Consider the following 12646-nt stretch of genomic DNA (forward strand, 5'->3'; position numbering starts at 1 on the left):
ATGAAGATTTAACTAGCCTTGGTGTCCAGTAGAGTCACGAGTTGGATTTCACGTCAAATCTCTGCTTGAGGAAAATGTCAGCCTATTTGACTTACTGTAGCTGACAGAGAGGAATATGTAAATACATATAGAAATTACTAGAATCTTGAATGTTATTCATGCTATAGCCACTTGCTTAAAGATCTAAAAAGTAAGAATTAATAGATGATAGTCATATAAAATGCATGTTTCTTTTCTAAAATCATGAACTAAATATTAAAATTCCTTAGTACCACACAGATGCTAAATACTGAATGGTTTATCAGAACATTTTTGAAATTACCATTTCACCATAACTAAAAGTATCTGTATAGCTGCATAATTATGACACAGTTCTAAGAAATAAAACTGTACACAGGAACTAAAAGTGAAACAAATTTATTAATATATTAGAAATATGCCTTATCCTTCAGTTACTCAGATATGTTAACTTACAGCATTTAAATAAAATATCATAGAACACAATTACTAGGTTCACAGTTACCAATTACTCTAGAGCAAATATAACTGATGAGAAATAATGAAAGACCTAATTCTGTAAATCTTTATTTATAATTGCTTTTCAAGCCACTGTGATATAACTTCAGCTCCTCAGATGACAGGGTAGGAGAGGAGCAAAGATACTGTTGCTCTTTAAGAATTGAGATACCATCACAGCTTAGACCCAGATTGCTCTCAGAGCTAAAGACTACCTCTTTATGGAAAAGTGGTTATAATAATGAGTAAGGTGTATATCTTACATGCTCTGGTTTTTTTACTACACATTGTTTCAGGTGTGAAACAGAAGTATAGACTACTCAAATTGTAAATATACATGAAGAAGAGTTACAGTAAGCTGTATAGTGATTTGTGTAAGAGTGGGTCACGTTTTGCCTATAACAAAAAAGGGAACATGACATTTTCTTAAACTGCCTCTAGGATAAATTTTGTGGATGATAACGACTAGAGAATGTATTGGTCATCACTAAATTAATTAAGAACTGGGTAATTGTCAAATCTCTATAACTGTTAGCTGAAGAAAACAATAATCACATGAGAGTATTTCAAACAGGTTTCACAGGGCCTGAACTAGTGCTATTTAATATTTTTAATCTGTGATCTGGAAATAAATATGAAAGTCATCACTGGGAAGATTTATATGTGCCATAAAAGTTAGTGGAATGAAATGTAATGAAGAGAACACAGTCAAACAAAACTGTCTGGATAAATTGATAAGTGATGGACTTAAACAGCATTTACTCTGTAGAGCCATATGTACAATTATAAATCTAGAAACGGAATGCAAGCCTTACCTACTCAATGAATGACTGTTTCTTATACAAAGTATTTGTTTTCTTAGAAGGTTTTGGAAAACTGGTTGATGCAGTTCAGTGAGTTTATTGCCCTGTAGCCCATCTGCATAGTAAAATGTTACATTAATGTAATACTAAATCATCTATTAGAGGCTGGAACAGCAGGGTGGACTAGAACAAGCTCAGTGCATGCTAAAACACGTAAACCACATTTATATGATACTTGTTTATTGTATTTGGAATCATCTTAGTGGCCATGCATTTCTTTCCTTACCTTATCTCCTGTGACACTTGCCGCTTGTGACAAGGAGGCTTACATCTAATTTACACACTTACCTTGTGGACAGTCTTAGTGTCTGTGCAAAGAGCCTGCTTCTGGGTTTTTTGGTCATTAATTTTTTTATGAGCTGCTTTAGTAGCAAGACCTTTGGCTATTAGCAAATTTCTGTAAGAAACCTTAGTATAATGCATCCTGGGAATAAAATACAGAGTAATATTACAATGCTTGGGCGTGCAGTGACAGCGAATGTAGAAGTCATAATAGACAAACCCGAATATGACATAGTAAAGACTTCATGTGATACTGCGATATAAAAAAAACCTGTAAAAGTTAGCTTTATGAATAGGGGAGTACTGACCTACCAATGACCCACACACATGATTTGTTGGATTTTGGAACCTTATACTTTTCTGGTGTCCTCATTTTAAGAGGGTGTTGAAAAAAGGGGATGCATAAAGGAGCCATGAAAATGAGTGTCTAGGTAAAGAAACTTTTAATTGAAGGATGGACAGAAAATAGTATTTAGCTTTTAAAGAAGAACTTAGTTGCAGTGTACAAACATATCTATGAAGAAAGTGTACTAGAGAGTACTGGGATATTTCATTTATCAGAAAAAAAAGTATAAGAGGAACCAGTGGCTTGAACCTGAAACAAAGTAAACTGGAAATACCATGTATCCTTTTAACGAAGAGGGTGATAAACCCTGGACAAAGGAAGCTGTGAAGGGAAATGCACTCACTGTCCATCCATATTTTAATTCAAATTACATGCCTTTTTGGATAATAAGCTTTAGCTAAACAAAAGTTACTAGCCTCCATCAAAGGATTCCTGGAGAACTCTAAGAATGTCCATAGAAATGAAAATGTGTAGGGAGGTTTCTGTATTAGGAAGATGAAAGCAACATTACCTTTTCTAGAATGTGTATAAACATATATATATATATATCGACATAAGTGTACACACAGGATAGGAATACATGTTTTTATCAGCTTTTATCAATTTATAGTGCTGGTTTTCTAGAGCCGAGCAAAAGCCATTGAAAATGATTTTGCTACTCCATTGTTTCATCATTGTTCAGAAATCCTGCTCATTTCATGATTTTTCAGAAATCCTGATACTTATACTGTGTTTGCTTGTCTCCTCCCCTGAGAAGAAGAGAGGCCATACAATAGTGGAACCCTGTTTTATCTCTAAGATGACTAGATCACCTGGTCTTTGGTCTACCTTTCTCATTAATCTCAGGGAAACACAAGGACTCATTCTTTATTTCTTGAGTGGGTGCAAAGTCTCAAGGTTTAGGGTTGTGTAGTCTTTGGCCATCAACTCAGTGTTCGCTGTTTTAAATCACCATTATGAGCATTTTATCTGTCACAAAACTAATTTTGTTAACTTTCTTTCCATGGTAGTGCCTCTTCAGTTTCTGAAAGAATTCCCTAGTGGCAGATAAGAGGGCAGCAGTTACTCCTTTGCTTTGAAGAAAGGCTTATTGGAAGGCTTTCCTAACAAAATAAATATATAAAGTTATTATTTTGTGTATATGTATTGTGTATATGGCATATGCACATTGTTTATATGGCAGACTGTGTATATGGCAGCATGGGCAACAAACAGGAGGAGCTGGAAGCCATTGTGCAGTGGGAAAACTACGACATAGTTGCCATCACGGAAACATGGTGGGATGACTTGCACAACTGGAGAGCTGCAATGCATGGCTATAAACTCTTCAGAAGGGATAGGCAAGGCAAGAGAGGCGGTGGGGTAGCCCTGTATGTTAGGAGTGTTTTGACTGTCTAGAGCTTAATGATGGTGATGACAGGGTCGAGTGTTTATGGGTGAGAATCAGGGGGAAGGCCAACAAGGCAGATGTCATGGTGGGAGTCTGTTATAGACCACCCAACTGGGATGCAGAGGCAGATGAAGTATTCTCTAAGCAGCTGGGAGAAGTCTCACCATTGCTAGCCCTTGTTCTCATGGGGGACTTCATATTACCAGACGTCTGCTGGAAGTACAATACAGCAGAGAGGAAAGAGTCTAGGAGGTTCTTGGAGTGTGTGGAAGATAACCTCCTGACACAGCTGGTGAGGGAGCCAGCAAGGGAAGGCGCCCCACCGGACCTGTTGTTTGTGAACAGAGAAGGACTTGTGGGTGATGTGATGGTTGGGGGCTGTCTTGGGCACAGAGATCATGAAATGATAGGATTTTTGATTCTCGGGGAGGTAAGGAGGAAGGTTAACAGAACTGCCACCTTGGACTTCCAGGGGGCAAACTGGCCTGTTTAGAGGCCTGGTTGACAGAGTCCCTTGGGAGGCAGTCCTGAAGGGCAGAGGAGTCCAGGAAGGCTGGACATTCTTCAAAAACAAAATCTTAAAGGTGCAGGAGCAGGCCATCCCCATGTGCCAAAAGACAAGCCAGCGGGGAAGAAGGCTGGCCTGGCTGAACAGAGAGCTTTGGCTGGAACTCGGGGGAAAAAAAAGAAGAGAGTTTATGACCTTTGGAAGAAGGAGCAGGCAACTCAGGGGGACTACAAGGATGTCGTGAGGTTATACAGGGAGAAAATTAGAAGGGCCAAAGCCCAGATAGAACTTAATGTGGCTACTGCTGTAAAAGAACAAAAAATCTTTCTATAAATATATTAGCAGCAAAAGGAGGGCTAAGGAGAATCTCCAACCTTTATTGGATGCAGGGGCAAACATAGTGACAAAGGCTGAGGAAAAGGTTGAGGTACTTAATGCCGCCTTTGCCTCAGTCTTATCTAAGACCAGTTGTTCTCTGGGTACCTGGCTCCCTGGGCTGGAAGCCAGGGACAGGGAGCAGTGTGAAGCCCCCATAATCCAAGAGGAAATGGTTAGCGACCTGCTAGACCACTTAGACACACACAAGTCTATGGGGCCAGATGGGATCCACCCAAGGGTACTGAGGGATCTGGTGGAAGTGCTCACCAAGCCACTTCCAATCATTTATCAGCAGTCCTGGCTAACCAGGGAGGTCCCAGTTGACTGGAGGTTAGCAATTGTGACACCCATCTACAAGAAGGGCTGGAAGGAGGATCTGGGGAGCTACAGGCTTGTCAGTGTGACCTCAGTGCTGGTGAAGGTTATGGAGCAGATCATCTTGAGTGCCATCACATGGCACGTACAGGACAAGCAGGTGATCAGGCCCAGTCAGCATGGGTTTATGAAAGGCAGGTCCTGCTTGACTGACCTGATCTCCTTCTATGACAAGGTGACCCGCTTAGTGGATGAGAGAAAGGCTGTGGATGTTGTCTACCTAGACTTCAGTAAAGCCTTTGACATTGTTTCCCACAGCATTCCGCTGGAGAAACTGGCTGCTCATGGCTTGAATGAGCATACTCTTTGCTGGGTAAAAAACTGGCTAGGTGGCCAGGCCCAAAGAGTTGTGGAGAATGGAGTTAAATCCAGTTGGTGGCCGGTCACAAGTGGTGGTCCCCAGGGCTCAGTACTGGGGCCAGTTCTGTTTAATATCTTTATCAATGATCTGGACAAGGGGATCAAGTGCACCCTCAGCAAGTTTGCAGACGACACCAAGTTGGGAGGGAGGGTTGATCTGCTTGAGGGTAGGAAGGGTCTACAGAGGGATCTGGACAGGCTGAGTCGATGGGCTGAGGCCAATTGTATGAGGTTCAACAAGGCCAAGTGCCGGGTCCTGCACTTGGGTCACAACAACCCCATGCAACGCTACAGGCTTGGGGAAGAGCAGCTGGAAAGGTGCCTGGCAGAAAAGGACCTGAGGGTGTTGGTTGACAGCTGGCTGAATATGAGCCGGCAGTGTGCCCAGGTGGCCAAGAAGGCCAACAGCATCCTGGCTTGTATCAGAAATAGTGTGGCCAGCAGAACTAGAGATTCTTAGGGAAGAGATTGTCCCCCTGTACTTGGCACTGGTGGGGCTGCACCTCGAATACCGTGTTCAGTTTTGGGCCCCTCGCTATGAGAAAGACATTGAGGTGCTGGAGCGTGTCCAAAGAAGAGCAACGAAGCTGGTGATGTGTCTGGAGCACAAGTCTTGTGAGGAGCGGCTGAGGGAACTGGGGTTGTTTAGCCTGGAGGAAGGGAGGCTGAGGGGAGACCTTATTGCTCTCTACAGCTACCTGAAAGGAGGTTGTAGCGAGTTGGGTGTTGGTCTCTTTTCCCAAGTAGCCAGCGATAGGATGAGAGGAAAAGTTCTCAAGTTGTGCCAGGGGACGTTTAGGTTGGATATTAGGAAAAATATCTTCACTGAAAGGGTTATCAAGGATTGGAACAGGCTGCCCAGGGAAGTGGTTGAGTCACCATCCCTGGAGGCGTTTAAAAGATGTGTAGTCCTGGCGCTTAGGGATATGGTTTAGTGGTGGTCTTGGCAGTGTTAGGTTTACGGTTGGACTTGATGATGTTAAGGGTCTTTTCCAACCTGAATGATTATGATTGTATATATGCCAAGTATATATATTGTGAAGTTAGTAATAACATTTGGAATAAATAGAACTGTATTTTATCCATAAAAATGGATGTTACACAACAGAAAAGAGAAAAGCAAGTGTGACAAACCCATCATGTATTGCAAATATTTGCAACTACCATTTTTATGTTTGTTTGTGATCTCTGTAATTAGTCAAATATTTTTTTCATGTTTTGGAATGACTACTTCTCAGATTACAGAAATGTGATGGCCATTAATGAGATACTTTCGTTATACATTTATATCTATTAATGTGCATTAGTGAGGGGAGTGAATGTCATTTCCCCATGACATGGACATGAGCAGATGTGCAAAAAGTCTCATGATTGAACACCAACATTTCAAAACCTTGTTTTCAAAACTGTGTATTTGCACTAGTGCATTAGCTTGCCCAAATAATAAATCTTGTTTCAAGGTCATGTCTGTCTATCCCCTCCTGTGTAGACATGACCTCAGAACTTTGTTTTAAAACGCTGTAGAATTTAAATGCTGCAAATGATGTAAATGCTGTAAAATGCTGTTTTAAAATGTACCCCACCCATATTGTTTAATGAGTATACATTGTTTAGGGCAAGAATTGTGTTATATATGCACTTTCATTTATTCTGAATCTGGACTGTACTTTACAACAGGAACCTTGTAGTCACTTAATCAGCCTTTAAAAGCACTGCCTCTTCACCAAAATAAATGTACTATTTCTGGGAATACTGTGCACACAAAAAAATTATCTCTTGAGTAGGCATTAATCCCAGTAATATCAAAGTGTTAGCACATTGCCACTTATTGTAGAAGTGGTATCTACAAGTCATTGGTCATTCATTTGGGGTGAATTCACACAGGCAAGCTTTTTTGCCTTTTGTTTTTTGTTTTTAACATCCATCTGTTCACATATATTCCACAGATTGTGCTTGTGGTTCTGGCTGTCAGAGAACAAGAAGGCTTAGCAAATATATCTAATATACTTTAAAAGTAGTTTGGAAACGATTTAAGAACATGGAGAAATGTGTAGGCTCCAGGCAATCTAGTACCTTAGAGAATGTACCCATCTCAGAGCTGTAAACTCCAATAAATCATATTGTGAACATACTGTAAACATTTTCATTGTTCCAGCTGGCAAAATGTTTTTTCATGCACGCAACATAGGCCCTGTTTCCAGCATATTTTTTGCTCTTGACCAAAAAGACACAATTACTTTTTTTAAACAGCGTTTAGGTTCTGTGTTGCATTCTTCCGTTCACTTAAAATAAAATACTCTCTTTTTGATAGCGTCACAGAGAAGCTGAACAAATGATGAGTAACTAGAATAAAAATGTACAGATGAGCAGTTAAAATACAGTACAAACCAAAAATAAAAACCTGTTCCATATAAAGTTAATCAGATCTAGTTAGTAGTGGTGTGAACATAAATGGAAAAAAAGTATTTATAAAGATCTGTTTCCTCCAAAGTGGCATTGAGTCTTGCCCATGGAAAAGATCCTAAAAGAACTCTCCTTATACACTATGCTACAGAGGTTCTTTCTTCATTAGTAGCAGATAAACAACATGGAACTGCATAACTACTATTATATCTTGGACTGAAATTTAATTGGTGAGTGACTTTCAATTTTTATTCATTATTTTCAGATACTGACACATATAGGATTTTATAAGTTTAGCATGTATGTCAGAAACAAGACAAAAAATGAAGCGAATGAGCAGTAGAAGTTAAAACTTTATAGTGAAATCAAAGAGAAAATAAAGCACAGATACAGAATAGTATTTTGTCTGGGTGCATGGAGCAGACTGAAAGACCTCAGGGCCTTGAGGGCACTGTTAGCTCTTGCTGTCCCTGCCTGGCAAAGGACCCCATTTCATCACCCTTAGGGCCATCAGTCCCTGACATCATCACAGAAGGCAATCACATTGGTCAGTCATGGTTTATCCTTGGTTAAATCCATGTTGACTGTTCCCAGTTACCTTATAGTCCTCCTTGTGCTCAGAAATGGGTTCCTAGAGGACTTGTTCCATGATTTCCCCAGCCAAAGTGAGGCTGAACGGCATGTAGTTCCCTGGATTTTTGAAGATGTTACAATATTTGCCTTTCTCCAAACATTAGGGGCACCGTCCACATCTCCATGACCTTTCAAAGGTGATAGAAAGCAGACTTGCTAAGGCATCTGCCTGCTCTCTCAGTACCCTTGGATATAGCCCATCTGGCCCCATGAACTTGTATAGATTGAGTTCTTGCAAATAATCCCTCCCTTGAGCCTAATCTTCCACTGGAAGTTCTCTTCTTTGAACCCTGCATCTAAGTATAGAGGTCTATAATGGTGATACATAAGCTAAGTTTCCGATTCAGAGTTCATAACACTCCCAAAACACCAGTCCCCAATCACCCTGCTGCAGAGCTTCTCCCAGTCCAGTCCATTGTGGGTACTACTTACCTTACTCCAAAGAATCAGGCCCTCACATCAAAACTCCCATCTTCCCACTGTTCTGTTCCTGAGCTCCCTGTTTAAGCTGCTTCTCTGTGGAGGCCAGTTCTGTAAAAGCTTCCTGATAATCCACTTTCATTGCTTCCATATTCCATGGCATATCACCTTTCTCCTCCAGGGAAAGCATTTTAATCAACAGCAGAGCAGAGGCTATGCTAGGTAGGTGTGATTCCTGACAAATGCTTGGAGGGCTGACATCTAGGAACCACCTACTGAAATTCCTTCCCATGGATTTTGAGCTTCCAGATGTAGCTCATGATCTGAAGGGCATTGTGATGCAAGACAGAGACTAAGGAGGTAAGAGGAACCCAGCAGAGAACTGCCTGGCATCCAGAAATCTTACCTGCTCTGTCACAGGGCACCAGCCGGCTCAGGAGATTATAGCAGCTTGTCTTGGATCACTGGAAGCAAACATCAGCAAGGTGGGATGCAAATGACAGTGTGAGAGACAATGTAAATGACTTCCCTCAGCTTCTGTCTTGTCACAAAGAGTGCAATCCTAGGCAGAACTTCCTCTCCAGCTTAATTGGACAGCCCCCAAGAATTGCTGTGGCTTTGTCCTGTCACTCTCACTTCTGCCTTGCTCTTCATGCCATGCCCTTAGCCCATGCGTTAGTTGTCAGTATCCTGTGCCACCTTCTCATGAGCTGTCATATCCAACTGATCTCATGTCCTTAGCTGAACTTTACCTCCTAATTGGCCAACCCTGCAAAAATTGCCACCTCGTACATCTGACCAGATTTCACAAAGCTGGATACAGCTGGGTTTTGTGAAAAACTAACCCTGATGAAAATAGGCACAAAAGAATACATGTCCAGGAAAAATTATATCCGTGAGTATATGTAGATAAGGTATAAACAGAATACTCTGGAGATAGTGTATTGTTATTTATGCAGCATTTTGCAGAAATGACTTGTGGTCCTCAGTAAATGTAATTGAATTAATCAGTATCAACCCTTGATCCAAATAACGTGTCACCATCTTCAGTCAGGCATTCCATACTAAATCAGAGGAGTAGTTTTCACAAACCAAATTTATAAACCCCATCTTTCTGTGATTTTCTTGTACTTTCTCTTCAGTGAATCGTATTGGTTCCATCCTATGATATCCATAAGAATCTAAGCCCAAAAAGATTTGCTTCCCCGTGCACCTATTGCAAGACACTAGTTTGTCAATGTTTGTACTAAGCTTTAAAATATAACAGCCAACTAATGTAAGGTATGAGTCCATTAGAAATAATCATATTTGAGAATCAGTTTAATATAAATGTTATCTCCTCATTTTCACTTTAATCTAAAGAATGTTAAATATGCAAATCATACATTTTTTGTTAGAAAATGTCAGCCAAAGATTTTAACGTGTGTGCTTAAAGTTAGGCTCATACATATTTAATTGTACTGCACTATATGCACTCTATACTGAGAAAAGTATTTTAAGTCTGTTTTTTCAAAGTGCTAGGCGCTTATAACTCATTTTTCTTCAATTCAAATTTCACATGCTCAGCAGTTTGGTATAAGAGGATGTATTTAGTGGTTTGTAGATGTAAATATCAATACAGAACCCTAACTTTAGGCAGTCAGGTTTCAAACTTTCTTGGTATGGCATATTAGATTTATTTAGAAATATACATTGGCCATCTGTGAACCCACAAGTGTACTATATCTCATATGGTAAGAAAATCTGTAGCTTTTTTTTCTATGTAGCTAAGAATCATTACTTGCATGTCACTTTAAATTTAAGCATGGATTGCAGAGAAAGTATTTTGAAACTCTGTGATAACCTGCTGCCAAAATACTGTTTACACTGACAATTTAATAGAGTGGAAAAATGCTTGTTTTCTATTTAGTAAAATTTAGGACCTGATCTAGATGTGAATTGCTTCCTCGGTAGATCTCACAAAAACTGTCAGGCAATGGGTTATGTAGCACTGCTAGTGAAATGAAATTTTGAAAGGTAATACGCCTTTGCCAACAGATAATTGGACACTGCATAGGTTACATCTCAAGGAGGAAGTTTTCATCCTATATAGCAAAAAAACTACTGAACCTTGCTGATTTCATTAGTAACACTGGACATTCTTAGTGTTTATCGAGCATGGGTACTTATATTATCTAAGCATCATTACGTCTGAGGACTGAGTTACTCTTTAAGTGTTGGAAAGCAGAAGAGGTAAAATAAGCTTAAATGGAACAGAGTTAAAACCAGCAAGTTCCTCCCTTGCCAGTCTCTTTTTCTGATGTCACACAGAGAAGCATATAATGTGCATCATGCCTTGTCCAAAAGTCCATCTTTTCAATACTGATGGAAAGCCAGCCATGAAGGTGTGTGGGTCTCTCATTTTAAACTCCTAAATGGAACTATCAGCCAATCATAGCAGGATATGTAAGCCACCTTATTTTTTTTTGCTTAAATAGTTGCCAGGTAGTCACCAGCAGCCCAAATCAATTAAAATGAAAAATCTAGCTAATTAGAGAGAAGGGACTTAGCCTTTGTTGTCTCCAGCACCAGTGATCACATGAAGATCACACTCTGTCCTGCCTGTTGGCATATGGTTTGATGAGGTTTTCCCACAGCACTCAAGGGGCTTTAAATTTTAATTAAAAGATTTCTGGTTCCTTCCTCATGATGTCACAAAAGTGAGCTGTCCTGAACAGCTCACTTCTCAAACAATAGCAGAATGTAAGGCATGGTAGTATATGAGAGAATATTCTGAAGAGAATATTCTGAATCACTAAATCATTTTAACTGAATTCTAATTATTGATACTCATCATATTCCATTTTTGAATCAGGAATAATCACTGACTACTCTGCATTCCTCATCTGTTCAAAAAATTGAGTACAGAAGGGCTGCTGCCAATATCACCTGTACTGGGGCTGAGGTGGATGTAACAAACTGACTAGGAATTGGCTGACGTGCCAGGGCCATGGCTGTTCCCAAAACAAGCCTTGTATGTGCAAAGCTACTTTTAACATGTTTGGAGCTTTTCTTCCCAATCTTAATAGTTTAAATGTATGCTTTAAATTAAGTTTCCATACATATCTATAAATGAAATTGTACAATATAATTATAGAATCTATAGAATTAAATGTATAGTATATATACTGAATATAATATAAAATATAATGCAAATTATTAACAATTTGCACATGACATCCAGATGAAATTGAAACTGAAAAGAAGGAGCACAATTAATTAACTTTAAGGAGAAAGGAAATAACTTCTATATATATAAAACCAGTATACAACATTGTAATAAAGCCAGATTCACTGATGCAATACTGTTGAAGACAGTAAACCTACACTAACAATAATAACTCTACACACAGGGGTATTATAGCACATAGCTTGGAACTTTTTAACTATTAATGAAATGCAAATTCTTAATATTAAAGAGTGTTGACCAGTGAAGCATTTTATCAAGGGTTCTGATACACTGATTTTCTCTGGAAATTTAGAAATCCAGATTGGAAATTTTTTTGCTGCATCTAAAATAAGAATTCTTTCAGAGAATTTTTATTACTTATATTACATTTTAAATCAGTCTAGATAAGGCAACTTTTTATGATGTTCTAAAGAAGTCTCCTCCAGCCTTTTTCAGTGTTTATTAAATTATCAGAATAAAAACAAAAAATGTGGTAATCTCGATATTTCTTCAAATATTTACTATTCTCAGACTTTTTTTTCATGTAATAGTTACAGAAGAGTATTACTTCATTTTATATTTTTCCCCAGGTAATTTGAATTCTAAATAAGGTGGCTGACCTTTCTCCGCATGTTATTTTCTTTTAGTTTCTGTACTTTAATCCTGCTGTTGTCTTGAAGTTAGACTGTATGTGTATTGCTGACTTTATTAGAGTAAGACCCACTCCTTGAAAGGAAAGGATTTAATATGTTTTCTCACCTCTGGCATTTGAAAGTATGTCTTACATATGTTAGACTTTAATAGAATTACAATTTTAGAACTTTCCAAATATAGCTTTTTTTTTAATATTCTGGTAAAGGCCAGTAATGCAGTTAAACACAAACCCTTGCTACCTGCCTGATTTGTAACATAAAAAATAATATTCATTCATATGAGTGAGAAAGTGTCAGGGCAGTGCAAATTT

Source organism: Aquila chrysaetos, chromosome 18 (assembly GCF_900496995.4).
Source record: "Aquila chrysaetos chrysaetos chromosome 18, bAquChr1.4, whole genome shotgun sequence".
In the NCBI taxonomy this organism is placed as follows: Eukaryota; Metazoa; Chordata; class Aves; order Accipitriformes; family Accipitridae; genus Aquila; species Aquila chrysaetos.